This window comes from Schistocerca gregaria, chromosome 6 (assembly GCF_023897955.1).
Source record: "Schistocerca gregaria isolate iqSchGreg1 chromosome 6, iqSchGreg1.2, whole genome shotgun sequence".
Lineage (NCBI taxonomy): Eukaryota > Metazoa > Arthropoda > Insecta > Orthoptera > Acrididae > Schistocerca > Schistocerca gregaria.
In genome coordinates this window covers 37,991,179-38,012,350 of record NC_064925.1, presented here as the reverse complement: position 1 = coordinate 38,012,350, position 21,172 = coordinate 37,991,179, and positions in this window count along the sequence as shown.

Sequence of the window (21,172 nt, the reverse complement as noted above, 5' to 3'; positions counted from 1 at the left end):
CTCGCTTTTGAGAACATACCTTCACCGAGGAGTCAAGCAGTATAATGCTCCCTCCTACGTATATATCATGAAGAGACAATGAGGATAAAATCAGAGAGATTAGAGCCCACACAGAGGCAAACCGACAATCCTTCCTTCCACGAACAATACGAGACGGGAATAGAAGGGAGAACCGATAGAGGTACTCAGGGTACCCTACGCCAAACACCGTCAGGTGGCTTGCAGAGTATGGATGTAGATGTAATCCATCAATCTACAGACCTATATCATTGGCGTCGGTTTGCAGTAGGGTTTTGGAGCATATACTGTATTCAAACATTATGAATCACCTCGAAGGGAACGATCTATTGACACGTAATCAGCATGGCTTCAGAAAACATCGCTCTTGTGCAACGCAGCTAGCTCTTTATTCGCACGAAGTAATGGCCGCTATCGACAGGGGATCTCAAGTTGATTCCGTATTTCTAGATTTCCGGAAAGCTTTTGACACCGTTCCTCACAAGCGACTTCTAATCAAGCTGCGGAGCTATGGGGTATCGTCTCAGTTGTGCGACTGGATTCGTGATTTCCTGTCAGGAGGGTCGCAGTTCGTAGTAATAGACGGCAAATCATCAAGTAAAACTGAAGTGATATCAGATGTTCCTCAGGGAAGCGTCCTGGGACCTCTGCTGTTCCTGATCTATATAAATGACCTGGGTGACAATCTGAGCAGTTCTCTTGGATTGTTCGCAGATGATGCTGTAATTTACCGTCTAGTAAGGTCATCCGAAGACCAGTATCAGCTGCAAAGAGATTTAGAAAAGATTGCTCTATGGTGTGGCAGGTGGCAGTTGACGCTAAATAACGAAAAATGTGAGGTGATCCACATGAGTTCCAAAAGAAATCCATTGGAATTCGATTACTCGATAAATAGTACAATTCTCAAGGCTGTCAATTCAAGTAAGTACCTGGGTGTTAAAATTACCAACAACTTCAGTTAGAAAGACCACATAGACAACATTGTCGGGAAGGCGAGCCAAAGGTTGCGTTTCATTGACAGGACACTTAGAAGATACAACAAGTCCACCAAACAGACAGCTTACACTACACTCGTTCGTCCTCTGTTAGAATACAGCTGCGCGGTGTGGGGTTCTTAGCAGGTGGGATTGACGGAGGATATCGAAAGGGTGCAAAAAAGGGCAGCTCGTTTTGTATTATCACGTAATAGGAGAGAGAGTGTGGCATATATGATACGCGAGTTGGGATGGAAGTCATTATAGCAAACTTTCTCTTCCGAATGCGAAAATATTTTGTTGAGCCCAACCTACATAGGTAGGAATGATCATCAAAATAAAATAAGAGAAATCAGAGCTCGAACGGAAAGGTTTAGGTGTTCGTTTTTCCCTTCGCGCTGTTCGGTAGTGGAATGGTAGAGAGATAATGAGTGTGGTTCGATGAACCCTCTGCCAAGCACTTAAATGTGAATTGCAGACTAATGATGTAGATGTAGAACAACGCCTGCAATATTTCGCGACAAGCTACAAACAAAACTCAGAGAAACATTTTTCACGGAAGAATCTGCACTGATGGCCTATCAAATTTCGTCACCGGAAAGGATAGCGAATAAGGATACTCTACGTACTGTGCTTCTTCAGCACAGTACAAGAAAAATATGAGATTCAATAAGTAATGCCCCACATGTTTTTCTCAGAACGTATTTATTGTTAAGAGTCAGACTTTTGCGACAATATACATCAACACGTCTTGTCCATGTCCCATTTTTCTACGTAGTCTCCATCACGTTCTATGGCTGTACGCCAACGTTGTGGAAGAGCGTGTATTTCCTGCTGGTAAAATCTCTTGTCCTGTAGGAGTAGCCATGTTTTCACTGCATGACTGACACTCTCGTCATCTTGAAAATGTGTTCCCTGCAGAGGATCTTTAAGCGGCTAAAAGAGATAGAAGGCCGAGGGTACCAGGTCTGGACTGTAGGATGGATGAGGCAATGACGTCCAACCCAAGTTGGCCATGTGTTCCCGAGTTCTCACACTCGTGAGTGGGCGTGCGTTATCGTTTTGGAGCAAGGTTTCTGCTGGATTCTTGTCCGATCGAACACGTCGGAAACGGTTCTTGAGTTTACTCAGTCGTCACATATACCTTTGAATTGACGATTGACCACGATTGACCATCAGATCCACGAGGATGACGCTATCACAAGCCCAGACGACTGCCACCCTGACTTTTCCGGCAGCGGGGTTGTCCTGAATTTCTCCTTTTGTGGTGAATGAGGATGGTGGCACTCCATGAACTGCCTCTTTGTTTCCGCCGCAGAGTGGTGCACCCAGCTTTCGTCCCCCGTAACGATCCGTGACAGAAAGGCCTCTCCGTCGGTCTCAAAACGATTCGACAAATCACATGAAATGACCTTTCTTTGGATCTTGTGGTTCGCTATGAGAACTCATGGAATCCATCGTGAACACCTCTTTGAATATCCGAAAGTCTCCATCATTGCAGACGCATTTCCAATGCTGACCGACAGCCGTAGAGCCAATTGCCGAGTTGTGATGCGCCGGCCGGCCAAAATAATGGCGTCCGCATGATTCAGCACGTCTGCAGCAGTGGCTGTGACATGGCGTACCGGGCGCGGCTGATAGTGGAGCTGTTTCTGCCTTTCCAGAGGCTGTAACTTTCTTTACTCATGACCCAACTGTACCCCTATAAACTGCAGTATCGCCATACACTGCACACAAGCCTTCATGGATGTTCACCACGATTTCTTTTTCTGCAAACAAGATTTCAATACCAGCACTCTGCTTGTCACGTGAGTCGTATGTAGACGCCATTTTGACGCTCTACTAGGCTCTGCCATCTGCCAAAACGGTTCTAACCTTCACCGTTGCACAGAAAAAACTTCAAATGTGAAGCACCAACACTACGTTGGTCTATGAATATTAATGGTTTTTTTTTTAATGTGGGGAATTACTTACTGAAGGACCCTCGTATGTATGCTCCAACGTTAATCATGCAAATAACTCGAAAATGTATTTATTTTGATTATAGTCAGTGACGTACAAGAACAGCGGTATATTCAGTTTATCCATTAGAAGCAGTTAAGAAAAGGGAACGTTATCTTTAACCTCTCAGTAAAAGAGAGAAGGTGAAATTAACTCAATATATATTCGTATGAACACCGCACGTACTAGCCTTATTTACAGAATTGTGATTTTCAAATCCTATGTTCACTGAACGCAAGAAAATATCATCGTTTTTACAGCATCTGAAACTAGTCGCCCGGGCGGTGGGACGGGAGGACACTGGCAATGAAACGATAATTCCATGCCCAAGCGCACGTGTGGGGAAATTACTGATCTTATTGTATGTCGGGAATAACGGAAACGTGCCAGGGGAGCTTAGCTGCCGCTGCAAGGATCAACGGCGCCTACATGTTCCCACACGGGAGCATTCACAAAGTATTCACAGTGGTAGTTAAATTGCGTCAATTTTTTTTCGAAACATCGGGAGTGTCATTATAGCATCATTAAAACAATACTGAGGAACAAAAGGAGCACATTAAGTTCCTATGGAAAAACCATGCGACATTAGAAGTTTTACTAGTACTACGTGTGTTAACAAACAAAAGAAAGGTGATAAAGACTAAGGAATCATACAAGGATATTGAAGGAATTTATGTAAGATCAGGTTTTAATGAATTGAAGTCAAGAAAAAGATTCCGTTGCATGCTATTTAACACCATGAATTACATGAATCCGAGCGGTTCTAGGCGCTTCAGCCTGGAGCAGCGCGACCGCTACGGTCGCAGGTTCGAATCCTTCCTCGGTCATGGATGTGTGTGATGTCCTTTGCTTACTGCAAATAACGTAAAACACCGTTTAAATAAATTGGACTCAGAGGAGACTGGAAAATCATCAGTTACAGCCCTGAATGCCAGTGGTGACCCACAGAGCAGCAGAAAACCTCACCATGTCGCCCTGCGCTGACCAGTCGCTTGAAGAAGCTGTGTTCTTTCTCGTGGTTCTCCCAGAACGTTCATCCTGCCGAAACCCTTGCCAAAAACCCGTCACCTCATGCCGACCTCTGCAAACGAAGCCCCTTCATCTCCCGGAGAGCGATTTCCCGGCCTGTTCACAGAGCAACAAATATCGAGGTTACACCGTTTTCAGACCGGCAGGTTTATGGAAGTTACTCGCTGACTGCTACAGCTACTGTCACTATTAATAACAAGAAAAGGAGCGGCATGAACATGACATCAACCTACAGGTCTACATCTACAACGATACTATGCAAATCACACTTTAGTGCCTGGCAGAGGTTCATTGACCATCTTCACAATATATCTCTATTATTCCACTCTCGAACAGCACGCGAAAAAAAAAAACGAAAACATATATCTTCCCTCGAGAGCTCCGATTACCATTATTGTAATATGTTCAACGTTTATCCCTAAGTAGATGAGCGTCAACAAAATATTTTCGCATTCGGAGGAGAAAGTTGGTGATTGAAATTTCGCGAGAGCCCGGCGAAACGAGAAACGCCTTTGTTTTAATTATGTGCTTTCCAAATCCTGTACCATGTCCGTGACACTCTCTACCTATTTCTCAATAATAGAATACGTGCTGCCCTTATTTGAACTTTTTCGATGTACAGCATTAACCCTACTGGTGCGGATCCCACACCGCGCAGTATTACTCCAAAAGAGGATGGATAAGCGTAGTGTAGGCAGTCTCCTTAGTAGATCTGTTGCATCTTCTAAGCTATCGGCTAGTAAAACGCACTGTTTGATTCACCTTCCCCACAATATTTTCTACGTGTCTAATTTAAATTGTTCTTAATTGTAAATGGTTCAAATGGCTAAAAGGCTCTAAGGGCTATGGGACCTAACATCTGAGGTCGTCAGTCCCCTAGACTTAGAACTACGTAAACCTAAATAACCTAAGGACATCACACACATCCACGCCCGAGGCAGGATTCGAACCTGCCACGGTAGCAGCCGCGTGGTTCCGGACTGAAGCGCCTAGAACCGCTCGGCCATATTAATTGTAAGTCCTGGGTATTTAGTTGAACTCACTGCCTTCAGATTTCATAGATTTATCATGTAACCGAAGTTTTATCACTCATGTGGATAACCTCACTTTTCCTTACTTAGGATCCATTGCTAATTTTCGCGCCATACAGATATCTTTTCTGCACTATGGGTCACCACTGGGTTTCAGGGCTGTAACTGATGATTTGTCAGTCATTTCTCTCGTTGTTTCTCATATTCTACTATATTTAAGCTAAGAGTTGGGTTGGTTTGAGGGAGGAGACCAGACAGCTAGGTCATCGGTCTCATCGGATTAGGGAAGGACGGGGAAGGAAGTCGGCCGTGCCCTTTGAAAGGAACCATCCCGGAATTTGCCTGGAGCGATTTAGGGAAATCACGGAAAACCTAAATCATGATGGCTGGACGCAGGATTGAACCGTCGTCCTCCCGGACGAGACTCCAGTGTGCTAACCACTGCGCTACCTCGCTCGGTTTAAGCTAAGAGCTGTTTCACATGTCTCTTCTAAAAAACGAGACTGCACAAAACTCTGCTGACACGTTTGACAATAAATTACGGACCTTGTCGACATGGGGTGGCATGTGCGCCCCAGTCAAGGTTTCCACGTTCATTCTGAACACAATCAGGATTTCTTACGAAATCTAGACAAAACTCACATAGGCTTAAAATCCAAAATACGACATAACAAAGCACTGTTTTTTATCTCGATATTTCTGCTCGGTTTTCAACCTCTTTAGTGGGAGCTGCCCTTCTTCCCCGTCAGGAAAACGACGAAACTCCAGGTACATAAATGAATAATTCATGTTCATCATCAATTCAGCTGCTAATGAAACCACTGACAAGCGGTTTCTCTCAGATCACCAAGTGTTTCTTAGGGGGGAGCATTGGACTGAAGTATAGAAAACACGAAACAGACAACTTTAAAAAGGTTTCCATTGATCTCATGACGACGAAAAAATATGATCCACTTACGACCAGATTTCAGCTTAAGAAATTTGGAAATTTGTATAAGTTCTATAGGACCAAACCGCTGAGGTCATCGGCCCCTAGGCTTACATACTACTTAATCTAACTTGATCTAATTTACGTTAAGGACAACACACACCCATGCCCAAGGCGGCACTCGAACCTCCGACGGGGGGCAGCCTAGGAAAATTATCTCCTTCGTTCTTGAGAAAGGCATTTAATTGTGCACATTCATCGAATATCAAATCGTCATCTACACGAAGTTCATATCGAGAAGTCACTTTTACGAATTCTGAAACTGAGCACTGGTTCCCTGGTAGTGAACATTGTCTGAAAGCTTTGTAGGCTCTCTCTTCAAAGTCATATCGTTTGTGAAGATAGTCTGAACCATGCTGCAAGTAATCAGCTGCTTCTGTTTCCAATGTTTTGACGAGATCGTCATTTATTGGCTTCGAGACGACCGAGGATGCCACAGAGCCATAAAACTGATCTTTCCTTTGTTTAAGGTGGTGCGTAATGTCAGGTAAGTCTGCTGTAAGTGCATCACCAGACATAAGTGGGAGTTTAGTGATGCAAAATACCCACCAATGTGAATTATAAAGCCCAGATGTGACAAAGATAATTCATCTCCGAAAAAGTCTCTGCGTGCCTGGGGTGTACACTTGCGAGAGGAAGTACGGCTTGATTGGTTCAAAGTTTTCTTTTATCTTCAATATTTTACTCAAAAGAACGCCATCATCATTTAACCGTACAGTAAAGCTGCATGCCCTCAGATAAAACGGCAGAAGAGACCGCATTAAAAACGGAAGCAGGAGGCTATCTCTCCTGTACCGCACCAAATCTAAAATCACTCTGGGCCACTCCAGTAACCAGGGTGGCAGAAGGTTAAAACGCTGCACTTGGGGTCGCACTGGCACCACACCGAGCGACTCCAGCAGATGCTGCACACGGATCCCAAATGGCGTCGTGGCTTGTGGACCGTTGGAGAAAAGGCGCTCCAGATGTGGACGAACAGCAGTGAGGTGTGCGGCGGAAGTTGGAGCTGCGAAGAACTTCACGCCTGGCACATCATTAGCACCTGGCGCCGGATGGTAAGTGGCGGTTCCCCCAGCCTAAGCACAGATGCTGGGTATGGGACTGGTCCGATAAGTGGAGAGCATCAATGATCCGCAAAGAAGACGGCCTCGCTGACCCAAGCACCGTGCACCCGTAGTCCAGCCGCGAGCGCACAAAAGCCCGACAAAACTGGAGGAGACGCGCCCTGTCCGCTCCCCGAGGCCTGTGGTTGAGGCACTTCAGGATGGTCAGCGCTTTCAGTATTCGGGCTTTTAAGTCTCGCAGGTGTGGCAACCACTACAATCTGGAGTAAAACATGAGACCCATAAACCGCACTGTGTCTTTTGCGGAGCCGTACCACAGACTGTATTAATATACTGTTACTATTAACACGTTTGCTCATTAATTTTGGAAAAAGCGTTATGTATTTAAGCATTGCATATTGTTTCAAACTGAATCGTCGTTTAATGCTGCCACTGCTGCTTTCATATAAAGTCCGCCGTCCCTTACTTGCGAGCTTCGAGGAGAGTGGAGTGGCAGCCTGCGACAGTGGTCCGTGAGCGGCGGAGTTGAAATTCACCCCCGGGCCCGGGCAATGAGCAGCCAACTCGGTACCTGCGCGCACACTTAGCGTTACGCCAGATTTTGATTGCGGAGTGGCGGATGAACGTGTACGTGACAAAACCACCAAGCAGTGCAAACTTAGGGATAGTACCTAGCAGACGCTGTTAGACAATCTACTTTATTAGCCGCGGACCACGGGAGTCGAGGTTAAAGCATGTTTCCCAGTAACTGGCTCCGTTCGTTCGTCCTCTAGCGTCTGCCAAAGATAAGGCAATTTCCACACGTTCGTGTTTCAGTAGCGTTGTTAGCGAGTTTAGTGCGTGCTAACAATATAAAAAACTAAATGGTAAAATCAGTAATCATGCAAAGTGCAAATCGCACATACATTACCTTTTGAATAATCCGTGAGCGTTGTGAAAACAATATTAAGAAAAAGTGTTTACAACTGCTTCGTTGTTCAGAGCTGAGTATTTAATAGCTAAACAGAGATTATCATTCAAATTATAGTCTGCAGTAATCGAACTGTCCCCCATCCCGCACACCCTGAACCGTGGACCGTAAGTGCAACCACGACGGAAGGGTATCTGTTGAGAGGCCAGACAATCGTGTGGTTCCTGAAGGGGGAAGCAGCCTTTGCAATAGTTTCATTGCAACAGTCTGGATGACTGACTGATCTGGCCTTGTAACATAAACCAAAACGGTCTTGCTGTGCTGGTATTGCAAACGGCTGAAGCAAGGGGAAACTTCTGCCGTTTTATCTGAGCACCACGACCATGTAGCTGTTTTTACGGATGGGTGTAAGCAGGGTGACTCCGTTGGTTGCTCTGTCGTCCTCCCGGATCGTGTCCTCTAGGTCACACTGCCTCCCGAATTTACCATCTTTTGACACAGAATTATATGCAATCTTGCGGGCACTGGAGCAAAGACATTCTCCCAGTGTTGGGTTTCTCGTGTGATGAGATTCTTTGAGCGCCCTTTACTGTTTCCAGCGTTTGTACCCAGCAGATAAAGTAACCCAGACTATCCAGGACGCTCTCCCCAGTGTGTATGTGAGTGTGGTTTGGGGATGTTATGAGCGCCCAACGGCGAGGTTATCAGCGCCCTAACAATGATTAAAACAAACGAATCTGGATAAGAACAAAAACGGTCGTACACGCATGTACACGAAATGACCACACAGTTGCTCTATCACACAGACACTGCATTTTATTTGCTGACCAGTGGATTGCAGCGGACTTGCACGCGGATCTACAGTCTATTTTATGCAATGATCAAACGAATGTGGTTCGCGTTTTAAAGTTTTGTGAATTGTCGCACGTTTTTAACAATATTTTGGAGATATGTTTTTAATGTGTCAACAGGTTGGCTAGCTCACCCAAGTCTTTGTAAGTGGTCAGCCAGTGACCTTTCCCTGTGCTGCTCTTTTAGCTCTCCTGTGTTTTGTTTTCTCTCTGTTTGAATTTATTGATTAGCTATGTTGCCTCCTCATTGGTTTCAGTGCATGTGAGAGTGCCTGTGCCTGTGTGTTACAGTTGCTCACTGTGTGGTCATTTCGTGTGCATGCGTGTACGACCGTTTTTGTTCTTATCCAGATTCGTTTATTGTAATCATTGTTAGGGCGCTGATAACCTCGCCGTTGGGCGCCCATAACATCCCCAAACCACACCCACATACACCTTAAAGTAAATTTTAAGTGTTACATAACCAGTGAGACAAACATGACTGGTAGGTATGGGTAATTTAAAATCAGGAGGGGGTATGGTGCGTGCAAATGACACAGTGGTTTAGTCAAATGAAGGACACACTCCGGGGGAAGCAGAACTTGGACGCTGGGGAGGTTACTGACGCAGCAAGAGTTTGGCTCCGACGTGATTAGTACACTGGTACCACGTTGGTGTACAGGCCTTCCCAGTAAGGTGGCGTAGTGTGTATCGAAAGGAGATTATGTTGAGAAGAGGGTTGTGTAGCCAAAATAGTGTTGAATTATATCCTGAATAAAACCAACCTGCTTTCAGAAAACAATTTTCCATTGCTTACTAACCACCGCTCGTATCTTATTAAGAAGGGTTTCTACTTCAATTCGAAGTGTATTTGTGCCCAGAGGTGACAGTTACATGCGCTGCTGCCAAATTTGTAGTTTCTTTGCATAGCTGGAAGTAAACAAAATTAACAGAGGCGTTGTCAGCAGAAAAACTGGTGACATTCTTCAGCTGTAAAGATGTTTTGGTAACCTCACATTTGTTTCCTGCTGCAGTCGAGTCAGACAGTCCACTATCATTGCTGTAAAATGAGAAAAAAACATACAACCAGTGGAAAGGTTTTAACGTGTCTTTTGTCAGATTCATCCGTAGGATCAGATAATAAACGGAGTTGTCCAGGTACTTAATTGCTCGCTCTTTTGAATGCGGACTGTTACGAAACTGTTGTTACGTGGGGAAAACAGTGGTATTTTGCTGGGGCGAAAATTTTCAACATCTGAAAGAGATTATTTGATTTAAATAAAAAAACCTCAAAAGTTTGTTGTTATTCTTGTGTTCCATAGACATCAAGAAACGTGTGATCATGGGGGTGTTTCTTACTGATCACATTGGCCTCCACCACTCAAATAATTACGTTGAGACAAATGCAACTGTTTATCGCTAGAACAGTTTTCAAAACATTAAACTTTATTGATTAGTTCTGCAGTGACACATATATAGTTCAGTTGATTTCTCATACGTATCTTAGTTAGGTGTAACTCGGAGTAATCTGCTTCCTGCTGCTGCTGCTGATGATGAAGCAGTCGTTGCCTCGGTCCATTTCATCTGCTAGCTGGATCAAGTTACGTGAATTCCATGAAATAATCCAGGTACCAAGTCGTTTTTATAGTGGTTTATTTATGAAAAGCAGCACCATTTCTTCTTAGTGGCAGCTCACTCCACATAACAGGCTGCATAGTCACAATACTATATAACAACAATTAGATTATTGCACAGACGTGCGACACAGTGGTCGCGTCTCAAAACTGTCTCCAAGTGACCATTCTTGAGACTTGTGCTCCTCCTACTTCAGGGTTTTTTTAACAATCAAGTCAACAAAACTACAGTATAAATTAATTAAATTAACAATTAAAAGTTTAACATTTTGGTGAGTAACTATCCACAAAAACTTTCTTATTTTACGCTGAAACTGGCTATACAATAGAAAAAAGACTTTTTCATAGGATATACATCATATTGTATAAAATACTGGAAGATAAAAATCCTAACCTAAATATTCTTAATTATGGCTTCATTTGTTGTTGTTGTTATTGTTGTAGTTGTCTTCAGTCCTGAGACTGGTTTGATGCAGCTCTCCATTCTACTCTATCCTGTGCAAGCTTCTTCATCTCCCAGTACCTACTGCAACCTACATCCTTCTGAATCTGCTTAGTGTACTCATCTCTCGGTCCCCCTCTACGATTTTTACCCTCCACGCTGCCCTCCAATGCTAAATTTGTGATCCTTTGATGCCTCAAAACATGTCCTACAACCGATCGCTTCTTCTAGTCAAGTTGTGCCACAAACTTCTCTTCTCCCCAATCCTATTCAATACCTCCTCATTAGTTACGCGATCTATCCACCTTATCTTCAGTATTCTTCTGTAGCACCACATTTCGAAAGCTTCTATTCTCTTCTTGTCCAAACTAGTTATCGTCCATGTTTCACTTCCATACATGGCTACACTCCAAACAAATACTTTCAGAAACGACTTCCTGATACATTCGATGTTAACAAATTTCTCTTCTTCAGAAACGCTTTCCTTGCCATTGCCAGTCTACATTTTATATCCTCTCTACTTCGACCATCATCAGTTATTTTACTTCCTAAATAGCAAAACTCCTTTATTACTTTAAGTGTCTCATTTCCTAATCTAATTCCCTCAGCATCACCCGATTTAATTTGACCACATTCCATTATCCTCGTTTTGCTTTTCCTCCTTTCAAGAAACTGTCCATTCCGTTCAACTGCTCTTCCAAGTCCTTTGCCGTCTCTGACAGAATTACGATGTCATCGGCGAACCTCAAAGTTTTTACTTCTTCTCCATGAATTTTAATACCTACTCCAAATTTTTCATTTGTTTCCTTTACTGCTTGCTCAATATACAGATTGAATAACATCGGGGAGAGGATACAACGCTGTCTCACTCCTTTCCCAACCACTGCTTCCCTTTCATGCCCCTCGACTCTTATGACTGCCATCTGGTTTCTGTACACATTGTAAATAGCCTTTCGCTCCCTGTATTTTACCCCTGCAACTTTCAGAATTTGAAAGAGAGTATTCCAGTCAACATTGTCAAAAGCTTTCTCTAAGTCTACAAAAGCAAGAAACGTAGGTTTGCCTTTTCTTAATTTTTCTTCTAAGATAAGTCGTAAGGTCAGTATTCCCTCACGTGTTCCAACATTTCTACGGAATCCAAACTGATCCTCCCCGAGGTCCGCATCTACCAGTTTTTCCATTCGTCTGTAAAGAATTAACGTTAGTATTTTGCAGCTGTGACTTATTAAACTGATAGTTCGGTAATTTTCACATGTGTCAGCACCTGCTTTCTTTGGGATTGTAATTATTATATTCTTCTTGATGTCTGAGGGTATTTCGCCTGTCTCATACATCTTGCTCACCAGCTGGTAGAGTTTTGTCATGATTGGCACTCCCAATGCCGTCAGTTGTGCTAATGGAATGTTGTCTACTCCGGGGGCCTTGTTTCGACTCAGGTCTTTCAGTGCTCTGTCAAACTCTTCACGCAGTATCGTATCTCCCATTTCGTCTTCATCTACATCCTCTTCCATTTCCATAATATTGTCCTCAAGTACATCGCCCTTGTATAAAGCTTCTATATACTCCTTCCACCTTTCTGCCTTCCCTTCTTTGCTTAGAACTCGGTTGCCATCTGAGCTCTTGATATTCAACACGTGGTTCTCTTCTCTCCAAAGGTCTCTTTAATTTTCCTGTAGGTAGTATCTATCTTACCCCTAGTGAGATAAGCTTCTACATCCTTACATTTGTCCTCTAGCCATCCCTGTTTAGCCATTTTGCACTTCCTGTCGATCTCATTTTTGAGACGTTTGTATTCCTTTTTGCCTGCTTCATTTACTGCATTTTTATATTTTCTCCTTTCATCAATTAAATTCAGTATTTCTTCTGTTGCCCATGAATTTCTAGCAGCCCTCGTCGTTTTACCTACTTGATCCTCTGCTGCCTTCACTACTTCATCCCTCAGAGCTACCCATTCTTCTTCTACTATATTTCTTTCCCCTATTCCTGTCAATTGTTCCGTTATGCTCTCCCTGAAACTCTGTACAACCTCTGGTTCTTTCAGTTTATCCAGGTTCCATCTCCTTAAATTCCCACATTTTTGCAGTTTCTTCAATTTTAACCTACAGGTCATAACCAATAGATTGTGGTCAGAGTCCACATCTGCCCCTGGAAATGTCTTACAACTTAAAACCTGGTTCCTAAATCTCTGTCTTACCATTATATAATCTATCTGAGACCTGTCTGTATCTGCAGGGTTCTTCCATGTATACAACCTTCTTTCATGATTCTTAAACCAAGTGTTAGCTATGATTAAGTTGTGCTCTGTGCAAAATTCTACCAGGCGGGTTCCTCTTTCATTTCTTAGCCCCAATCCATATTCACCTACTATGTTTCTTTCCCTCCCATTTCCTACTCACGAATTCCAGTCACCCATTACTATTAAATTTTCGTCTCCCTTCACTATCTGAATAATTTCTTTTATTTCATCGTACATTTCTTCAATTTCTTCTCTATCTGCAGAGCTAGTTGGCATATAAACTTGTACTACTGTAGTAGGTGTGGGCTTCGTAACTATCTTGGCCACAACAATGCGTTCACTATGCTGTTTGTAGTAGCTTACCCGCATTCCTATTTTCCTATTCATGATTAAACCTACTCCTGCATTACCCCTATTTGATTTTGTGTTTATAACCCTGTAGTCACCTGACCAGAATGGCTTCATTTGTAAATGCAAAATGTTGCGAACATATATTGGACATGCCTGACCTACTAGTAACCAAATGGAATAATAAATTTTATGAGGTTTAATGTGTAACAATGCAGAACTTGTTATGTTCGACACTGACAAGCTAAATGATGAAAACTTTAGAAGAAGGTACAAGATAGAAATTTCAAATAGGTTTGATGCTCTCAGGACACACGAAGATCAAGACGAGGATGTAAATGAACAGTGGATCACTGTGAGAAATAATATCAAAGAGGCAGCGAAAGTCACAATAGGTACAATTAAGAAGAACAGGAGGAAGCCGTGGTTTGATGAGGAATGCAAGGAATTGGTAGAGAAAAGGACAAAAGCGCGATTTGATTGGGATAGAATGGGAGACAGAAAACGAGAGTAGTTCTTGAACTTGAGAAGGGAAGTTGTTCGTAGGCTACGGGCAAAGAAGAGGGATTATTTGAACAATCAAATTACAAAAATTGAAACAAACAGTAAAACAAAAAACATAAGGGAACTTTACCTAGACATAAATGGGTATAGGGAGGGCTTCAAGGCTAGGACAAATGCACTTCGAGGGGATGCTGGGGGAATACTGACAGGCCCCAGTGCTATATTAAGTAAATGGAGGGCGTATTTTGAGCATCTATTAAATGTACACCAGGAAGCAGGAAATGAGCAGGCGTACGAAATACATACAGCAGAACCCCAGATACCTGAGCCAACGTTTAAGGATGTAAGAGATGCAATCCAGAAACTGAAAAACCATAAAGCACCAGGATCAGATTGCATAACTGCAGAATTAGTTAAAAATGGGGACAGAAATTGGTGGAAGCAGTTCACAAAGTGATAACTAAAGTATGGAACTCAGAGATGATACCCGAAGAGTGCCAGGAGTCGATTCTGATGCCAATTTTTAAGAAAGGTGACAAAATGGATTGTAGTAATTAAAGAGGGATATCGCTATTACCAGTATGTTCCAAAATTTTCTCGAATATTCTGCTAAGCAGGCTTACACCATACGCAGATGAAATTGTGGGGGATTACCAAGCCGGCTTTCGGGGGAACAGATCAACTATAGACCAGATATTCACTCTGTGTCAAATTTTGGAAAAGAAATGAGAATACAATAAACCAGCTCATAATCTTTTCATAGATTTTACAAAAGCGTATGATTCAGTATTTCAGACAAAATTGTACAGAATTCTTTTGGAACTTGGAATACCGAAGAAGTATGTTAGAGTTATAGAAGCGAGTTTGAAAAACACAAAAGGTAGAGTACGCGTGGGGAAATTGGAATCAGAAGAATTTGTAATAAAGAACGGACTTAAGCAGGGAGATGCCCTGTCTCCGCTACTTTTTATTTTAGTCCTAGAATATATTGTACGAATGGCAGCAGATAATTAAGAGGGTGTGGAGTTAAATGGAAACATTAAGGTATTAGGGTATGCAGATGATCTAAACATCATCAGGGATAGGAAAGAATCGGTAACAGCAAATGCGAGTGCGTTAATCAAGGCTAGTGAAGATGTAGGTCTAAGGATAAGTGAACAGCAGTAGATCAGGAAATTTTACGAGTTGGAGACATGAAGTTTGAAAAAGTGAACCCATGTAAGTATCTAGGAGTGGACATCACTTCGAGTAATGAGATTGAATCCGAACTGAAGAAGAGATTACGGGTGGGAAATGCGTGCTACTTCTCACTGAATACATTACTTTCATCACGGATATTGTCTAGGAATTTAAAGATTAGAATATACAAAACTATTATTCTACCAGTTATGCTGTATGGGTGTGAGACTTTGTCTCTCACTATGCAAAATGAAAAGCCGTTTCTAGTAATTGAAAACAAAATTTTGAGGAAAATTTTTGGAGCAAAAAGGGATGACATTAGCCGAGAGTGGCGAAAAATGCATAACGAAGAGGTTCACGAACTCTATTCAAGCCCTGACATAATCAGTATTATTAAATCACGTAGGCTGCGATAGGCTGGTCACGTTGCTCGAATGGATGAGGGCAGGGCAGCGCGCAGAGTACTGGTAGGGCACCTAGAAGGAAAACGTCCTGTGGGGAGACCGAGGCGTAGATGGGAGGACAGTTTGAGGAGCCTAGGTATTGAAGGTGAATGGAAGGAAATAGCCCAAGACAGAGACAGATGGCGAATTTACGTTGTTGCGGTAAAAGACTCTCGAGTCCGGTATGACCAGTGAGAAAGTAAGTAAGTAAGTAAGTAAGTAATGAGATTTAATGTATTACGCGAAATCACTTATTAGATACCACTGGAATTATGGAACTTTCAAAACAGAAATGTACTTATTAGATACCATTGGAATTACAGGACTATCAAAACAGCAACGTAAAAGAAAAAGGGTTGTTTTATGTCAGGACCAATGTGCTGACGAAATAATATACTTGTGAATATGGAAACAACTGCTGGAACAAACTACTAAAGCAGTCCATTGAAACATAGGAGCTAACTATGGCTATATCTAACTGAGAGAAATACAAAGGGTGCTTCAGCATTTTTATTTTTTTCTTGCTCTACTCTTTCATGAGAAGTAAAAAAAAGAACTTACATTCCTCTGTGTTTTCGAGGTCGACTGTTGAGTATACGTTCTATCTGTTAAAGTATTTACCTCTCTTTATCGTTATAGTCGCCTCCATGAGAAACACTGAAATGTGGAAGGGCACAAAATGCAGTGAGCATTGACTACCCCTACCATTTCGAAGAGACGAGTGAAGTTTACACCGTTCACTTTTGAAACTGGTTTCAACTATTGTTTCTTTTTCGGCACTTACACAATTTGTTTCAGCGTCCGGTGACGAATCCATAATTATAAAAATGTTTCATGGAGTTGTGGGAGTGGCCACAAGAACATCTGTGAATGTGCAGGGAAGCGCAGCATTATTCTGTGGCGACGAGCGCACGGACACTCTGCCTTAATCGTTGATTTTCACAACTACTCTTTGCGTTGACATTGGTTTTTCAGCGACTGGTGTTTGAGCTTAAAAAATTAGAAGTTATTGCCTGACTACCTCGTTGGATCTCTTTAGCAGACAGAGATAAGCTGCAGTTGGCTAAAGTGGTGAGGCCGTATCTTGAATTCCGTTGTAGACGCTGCGTTGAAGTACATCGAAGATTTACGACGAGACATTGAAAACCATCCAGGTGCGTTGAACTTTTCTATTGCATCAAGGAACGACCGTTTGGCCGATAATAGTAGCAAGATGAAGATACGCCCACCGCAGTTCATTAGCTATAAACCTGCATTATGGCTTGCAATGTTCTATCTGACTTTGCAGCATAACGACATTATAAACGAAGATACCAAATTTATAATCGCCGTTAGTGGGCTGGAGGATAAAACAGCAACGATCAACGCAGATATAGTACTTCGCCCGCCCGCCACGCAGAAACATACGACAACAGAGATGAGTCGCCTTCGGAATTTTGTGGCATCCGCGAAGCTTAGTCGACGACACCGAGTTGCCAGATGCGACGCTGCAACATTTATGGCGCGAACAGTTGCCAGAGGCAGTCAGAACGGCCGTGGCGCTTTAGTTGTTCTCACAAGGTCCACGCCTCGTCAGATGCAGAGTATACATTATGTCTTAATGGATGGCCTGTAAATTGCTCTCTTCTTTTAACAATGAAACCCCAGAAGCTTGTCTTCTCACCTGCTCTTTCCAGAACCACTTCGTTTGTGACCTTGTAGATACATTTTATTTTGAGCATGCGTATAAACCAATACATTTCAAAAGAATTTAGCTTCAGGTCTTCCTCTGTCCCGAGAGTCAATGTTTCACACACATAACATGCCACATTCCACACATATGACTTTGAAAAATCTTTTCCTGGTTTCAAGGCTGTTGCTCTTAGATGTTAAGATGTTTTTCTTCCTGTTTTGCAGCCTTTGCTTGAACAATTTTACTTCTCACTTCTGCCTTGCCCCTTCCATCCCTGGTAACATTACTGCCCAGATAAGTAAATTTATCAACTTGTTCAAGCAGTTCATTGCCTACATGAACTTGGACTTGCCACACGCCATTACTTTTGTTTTTGCTTTATTAATTCTCATATTATATTGTTCCCCCCTAACTCTATCCATTCTATTCAGTAGGACTACAAGATCTTCTTCCGTTTCAGCTAGGACAGCTATATCATCCGCATATCTTATCATATCTATTCGTTGGCCATGAATTACTACACCTGTCTGTGAATTTTCCCCTACTTTTTTCAGCGACTCTTCAATGTATAGGTTAAAGATAACAGGGGATAGTGCGCAACCCCCACTCAGAGTAGATTACTTTTCACCGTTTGTGGCTCATCTAACGCAAGGGATAGTGTGACACAACACAAGGAAAATGTCTCAATTAAAACATCATTGCAGCCACTAATCGTAGTGAATCAAGAAAGGGCAGAGATCACGGAGGCGAATATTATTTCGAGCAGTTAGTCCACGAACCCACGCGAATTGTAAATGGTTGCAAAAACACACTTGACTTCTTAGCCACAAACAATCCAGAGCTGATAGAGAGCATCAATGAGTGATACAGGGATTAGCGATCACAAGGTCGTTGTAGCTAGGTTCAATACCGTTTCTTCCAAATCCACCAAAAACAAACGCAAAATAATTTTATTTAAAATAGCGGATAAAGTGTCACTAGAAGCCTTGGTAAGAGACAATCCCCATTCCTTTCGAACCGACTATGCAAATGTAGACGAGATGTGGCTCAAATTCAAAGATATAGTAGCAACAGCAATTGAGGTATTCATACCTCATAAATTGGTAGGAGATGGAACTGATCCCCCTTGGTAAACAAATCAGGTCCGAATGCTGTTGCAGAGGCAACGGATTAAAGCATGCGAAGTTCAGGAGAACGCGAAATCCCGAAGATTGGCTAACATTTACAGACGCCCGAAATTTGTCTCGGACTTCAATGCGAGATGCCTTTAATAGGTTCCACAACGAAACATTGTCTCGAAATTTGGAAGAAAATCAGAAGAAATTCTGGTCGTATGTAAAGTACACAAGCGGCAAGACGCAGTCAATACCTTCGCTGCGCAGTGCCGATGGTACTGTTACCGACGACTGTGCCGCTAAAGCGGGGTTATTGAACGCAGTTTTCCGAAATTCCTTCACCAGGGAAGACGAATGGAATATTCCAGAATTTGAAACACGAACAGCTGCTAGCATTAGTTTCTTAGAAGTAGATACCTTAGGGGTTGCGAAGCAACTCAAATCGCTTGATACGGGCAAGTCATCAGGTCCAGATTGTATACCGATTAGGTTCCTTACAGATTACACTGATACAATAGCTCCATATTTAGCAATCATATACAACCGCTCGCTCACCGATAGATCTGTACCTACAGATTGGAAAATTGCGCAGGTCGCACCAGTGTTTAAGAAGGGTAGTAGGAGTAATCCATCGAACTACAGACCTATATCATTGACGTCGGTTTGCAGTAGGGTTTTGGAGCATATACTGTATTCAAACATTATGAATCACCTCGAAGGGAACGATCTATTGATACGTAATCAGCATGGTTTCAGAAAATATCGTTCTTGTGCAACGCGGCAAGCTCTTTATTCACACGAAGTAATGTCCACTATCGACAGGGGATCTCAAGTTGATTCCGTATTTCTAGATTTCCGGAAAGCTTTTGACACCGTTCCTCACAAGCGACTTCTAATCAAGCTGTGGGCCTATGGGGTATGGTCTCAGTTGTGGGACTGGATTCGTGATTTCCTGTCAGAAAGGTCGCAGTTCGTAGTAATAGATGGCAAATCATCGAGTAAAACTGAAGTGATAACAGGTGTTCCCCACGGAAGCGTCCTGGGACCTCTGCTGTTCCTGATCTATATAAATGGACTGATTGACAATCTGAGCAGTTCTCTTAGGTTGTTCGCAGATGATGCTATAATTTACCGTCTAGTAAGGTCATCCGAAGACCAGTATCAGTTGTAAAGAGATTTAGAAAAGATTGCTGTATGGTGTGGCAGGTGGCAGTTGACGCTAAATAACGAAAAGTGTGAGATGATCCACATGAGTTCCAAAAGAAATCCATTGGAATTCGATTACTCGATAAATAGTACAATTCTCAAGGCTGTCAATTCTACTAAGTACCTGGGTGTTAAAATTACCAACAACTTCAGTTGGAAAGACCACGTAGATAATATTGTGGAGAAGGCGAGCGAAAGGTTGCGTTTCATTGGCAGGACACTTAGAAGATGCAACAAGTCCACCAAAGAGACAGCTTACACTACACTCGTTCGTCCTCTGTTAGAATATGGCTGCGCGGTGTGGGATCCTTACCAGGTGGGATTGACGGAGCACATCGAAAGGGTGCAAAAAAGGGCAGCTCGTTTTGTATTATCACGTAATAGGGGATAGAATGTGGCATATATGATACACGAGTTGGGATGGAAGTCATTAAAGCAAAGACGTTTTTCGTCACGGCGAGATCTATTTACGAAAATTCAGCCACCAACTTTCTCTTCCGAATGCGAAAATATTTTGTTGAGCCTAACCTACATAGGTAGGAATGATCATCAAAATGAAATAAGTGAAATCAGAGCTCGAACAGAAAGATTTAGGTGTTCGTTTTTCTCGCGCGCTGTTCGGGAGTGGAATGGTAGAGAGATAGTATGATTGTGGTTCGATGAACCCTCTGCCGAGCACTTAAATGTGAATTGCAGAGTAATCATGTAGATGTAGATGTACCAACCTCACATCCAGTTTTACTCTCATACCTCAAGTGACGCTCATTCATTCACAGGGATACCGATGTGCACACACACATCCTCTCGTCCAGTTGCAAGAAAGTTGAGTACTGCTGGGTGTTGTCATTGTCAGTTCCGTGGACCACATCTTCCACCAAACATCCAGGCATAATTTGTTAACAATGAATTGTTTAATTGTGCCCAGGGCAAACACACCCATTCACTAGAAGAAGGAATAGGGAAATCCTTACAAAGGGTATTCCTTGCTATGTGAAAAGTGCCCACATGCATTAGGTATCCCTGATCGTAGTAAAGTGACTGCCATAGTGCAGTGACCTAATGTCCTTCCGCACTGATTCGTTTATGAAACATGACTATTACGCAACTTGCATTCACTTTTCATTAATACATGGAGGACACACTAGTGTAGCTGCATTTACAAAACGTGTGTCACAGTTTATACATGAAAAATATGTTGTATTAAAAGACTAATAGTAAGCGAAAAACTGGTGAGGATATTTACGAAAATAAATTATCAATAGTACCAAAACAAAGAAACAAATGAAATTTGATAGTTTCATGTATGAAAACACGAAACTGGTGATGTTTATAGCAGGGACTGGCCGACAGTGGGCAGATGTGATTTAGTGGTTACCAAAACAAAAATAAGACCTTCTTAAAGCTATGGCAAGGAAGCAAACAGAAAGTTGTAGTGTCACCGCCAGACACCACACTTGCTAGGTGGTAGCCTTTAAATCGGCCAAGGTCCGTTAGTATACGTCGGACCCGCGTGTCGCCACTATCAGTGATTGCAGACCGAGCGCCGCC